The sequence below is a fragment of the Odocoileus virginianus genome, unplaced genomic scaffold (assembly GCF_023699985.2).
Source record: "Odocoileus virginianus isolate 20LAN1187 ecotype Illinois unplaced genomic scaffold, Ovbor_1.2 Unplaced_Contig_132, whole genome shotgun sequence".
NCBI classification, from domain to species: domain Eukaryota; kingdom Metazoa; phylum Chordata; class Mammalia; order Artiodactyla; family Cervidae; genus Odocoileus; species Odocoileus virginianus.
Window position 1 is genome coordinate 2,640 of NW_027224449.1, and position 3,852 is coordinate 6,491.

The 3,852-nt window shown below is 35.6% G+C and overlaps 1 pseudogene; it reads right to left on the reverse strand.

Moving 5' to 3' along the window:
• Nucleotides 1-567: 567 nt before the first annotated feature.
• Nucleotides 568-1,358, reverse strand: LOC110121896 (olfactory receptor 9G1-like; annotated as a pseudogene).
• Between the last annotated feature and the right edge of the window lie 2,494 nt (nt 1,359-3,852).

Sequence of the window (3,852 nt, forward strand, 5' to 3'; positions counted from 1 at the left end):
GAGGTCACACTTCCTGAACTATGGTTGTACTGAGTTATTTGTTGGGTACCACTGGGCCTTTGTGTTAACATTTCTCCGGAGAATAAAGGACATATAAAAATGCTTTAGAAATTCTGCTCTAGGAATAAAAGTTATGATTTTAAGTAGTTGAGTGGTATCAAAATATTAAAATTTAATTCAATATATTTCCTATTTTAAAGAAATAATTATTGGATACTATTCTATACATATCAATCAAAAATATTATCATTCTAGAGTAGGCTATTTTGTCACTTCATGAGATAGAAGACAGGTTTTGGTTTTAAGCTTTTTGGTTGTTTTCAACCTAAAGTAATATAAAATTCAAAACAAATGATTATATTTTGTATTTAAATTTTATCTCTTTTAAATTGAGCTTGTTTTTTTCATCTTAGGCCTCTTGACTGGCCTTGAACCAAGGGTGCAGATTCATGAACTGGCATCGTAAGGACTCTTGACCCTAAAGGAATAAAATGGCAGCTCTTCTTGAAATACAATAGCCTGCTCAAAAATTGTCTCTACATCTGCTTAAAAGGAGAGAAACTTTATTTATTTGAAGAGTTTATTCATGGTCTCTTTCACACCCTTATTCCTCAAGCTGTAGATCATGGGTTCAACATAGGAAACACCATGGTGTAAAATGCAGAAACTATTTTACCACCATCAAAAGAATAGTTAAAGCATGATGCGAGTAGATGTAGAGAATGGAGCCATAGTACAAGGTGACAGAGATCAGGTGGGAGAAGCAGGTGGAGAAGGCTTTGAGGCGGCCCTGGGTGGAGCAGATCCTCAAGATGTTGGCGATGATGAAGAGGTAGGAAGCAAATATGAACACAGCAGGGGCAATGCCATTAGAGGCCAGGAGGAAATACAGCAGAGCCTGGCAGCCATCCTTCTTGCCACAAGCTGACTTCACCAGGGGAAGCAAATCACAAAACAAGTCATCAATGACATTCTCATTACAGAAGTTCATGGTAAACGTTCTTTTGGTGATGACAGAGCAGTTAATAAAGCTACCAAGGTGTGAGGCAGCTACCAAGAATGCACATAGCTTTATGGGCGTGGCCTGAGAATAAATAAGTGGCTTTATTTATTTAAATTTATTATTACATTTATTATTAAATTAAATTATTAAACTATTGTTAAATTTATTTATTTAAATAGATGGCCATATAGCAGTCATAAGCCATGGTGGCCAGCAGGTAGCACTCACTGTATGCCAGCCCACCAGAGAAGAAGAACTGGGCTACACAGCCAGCAAACGAGATTCTCTTGTCTTCAGAGAGGCAGGTCAGTAGGATCTTTGGAGTGTAGACAGAGGGATACCAGAGATCCAGAAAAGATAATTTTATTTTTTATTGAAGGATAATTGCTTTACAGAATTTTGTTGTTTTCTGTCAAACCTCAACATGAATCAGCCATAGGTATACATACATCACCCCTCCCTTTTGAAACTCCCTCCCATCTCCCTCCCATCCCACCCCTCTAGGTTGATACAGAGCCCCTGTTTGAGTTTCCTGAGCCATGTGGCAAATCCCAGTTGGCTATCTATTTTACATATGGTAATGTAAGTTTCCATGTTATTCTTTCCATACACTTAAGTACATTAAATTTTTCAATAGTTTATTTGATAAAATATATCTTTGAATCAGGTAACTGCCAAAGTAGTTAAGAGCACTCCATGGATAGGACCTAGAGATGTTTTTACAGAGAAAATACAGAGCAGAATGAGGAAGTCATTTAGTTGGCTCTAGATTAATTGGTTGCTTATTTGGAAACAAATAATAAGCAAAAACCCTAGCTGGCTGTTTCTGATTGTTGTCCTCAACTTCATTCTGTGGGATCAAGTGGACTGACTGTGGTTTAGTGCCTAATTTGTTTACAGTGGTTATCAAGGTATAAATGAGACACACTTCGCTGTTTTGGCTTCCTTGTTTAATGGCTTTATATTTGATTCCAAATTTCTGAAGTTGGTTAATTTATTTTACCTCTTAAGATGACCATTCAATTAAAAGATGGATGAACTCATCATTCCTATTTACTGTAATTTAGCATTCTTTATAATGTCAATTTGCTTTTTGCTAAGTGCTTGACTTTTTAGCTTAAATTGTAACTTTTTTTGCATCTGAAATGCTGAATTCCATGTATTTTCATTATATTTTCAAAAGAATAACTATTTTTTCTTTCAGTGCTTTTGTATACTGGAACACTGTTCACCAAATCAAATTCATATGCCGTAATAATATCTATGTGGATAAGAAAGTATCCAGATTTTAAAAAGGGAATATTTACAAAATTTGGGGGAAAATATATACTGAAGGATGATATAAAATGACAAGATTATAAAATATACAGGGTTAACTATTCTCTACATATTCTAACAGTAAAAAATATATTAGCAATAATCTAAAGACACAGTTTACATGGAATGTATACCTACTGCATAATTAATGTAGTACTAGAAACATTCATTAATTAAATTTTTGCTGCTTTTATAATTTTTTATTATTAAGGATTTTTCCCCCCTCAGGAACCATTAGGCAAAGCCACATATCTTAGAATATAATTGTGAGAACATGTATTCCATCTGATGATATAGATATTTGCCACTCTTTTCAAGATTCCCTGAACATAGATTATAGGTGTTCTATTGAAATGGATAGGCAGGAATATATCTAGCTATTGTGCATTTGTATTACACTTAAGAGACAGCTCCAGTCACATTAACTTCCCACCAACCTGTCACTATATGTCTAAATAAACAAAAATTCTGGTGAATAGAATGTTGTTTCTCCTTCGTCTTAGAACTTATAAAAACATTCCATTTGCACTAGACTATTAATATTTTAATGAAACTTACTTCTGAGTAAACTATTAAAATGTATAAGATTGTTCCTCCTAGCTTTTTGTCACTCATACACGCTAAAGGTTTCTTCATCAAGGCTGAAACACCAAGAAAACCTAAATCCAATGACCGTTCTAATCCTCACCTGATTTGATCTTTAAACAATATTTGAAATAGTTTATCAGGCCTTCCTGCTGCAAACATTCTCTTCACTTTGTTTGCAGGTCATCAGACTTGATCTGATTTTCTTCTATTTCTAAAGCTGCATATACTCAGTGCTATCCACCCTCCCCCACCAACTGCCATTTTGAATTTTGGCAAGTCCCAGAAACAACCCTTGAATCCCTTCTCTTTTCCACCCATGGTTACCTCTTGGTGGACCATACAGTTTAATGACTTTGAGTTATCTCTATATATGAGACCCTATCTCCCTATCTACCTATATCATCTCTTGACCATTTTTATTCTCTGAACTTCAGACTCATGAATCTAAATGCCTACTTAACATTAGGAAAGACTGTTTCTAATATCTTCCCTTACGTTTGTCTCAGACATTCACTGCAATAAATACATTATATCCATTTAAAAATAATCACTGGATGTTTTGAATTCCTTTTTGTCTTTTATCCTGTAGGTGACTAATCAGCAGCATCTTGATTTTATCTACAAAATACATTTAGAGCCTGACTAGTTGTTCCCAGCTCCCCCCTACTCTGACCACTCTCATCTCACGTTTGCCTTATTGCACAGCTTCCTAATGGTCTTCCTGCATCCTCTCCACTTCCATCCCTACCTCACTTGAGTCTTTCAATAAGGCAGCCAGAGTTATCCTGTTAAAATACCAGACAGATTATGTTGCTTTTTACCTTCAAACACTCCAGTGACTTCAGAACTTATTCAAAGTAAAGCCCAAATCTTTATAAAGTTGCACAAGCTTATTCCCCTCCTGCTTCTGGCTCCTATTGGCCTCCCCTTCACTGCTCACTCCA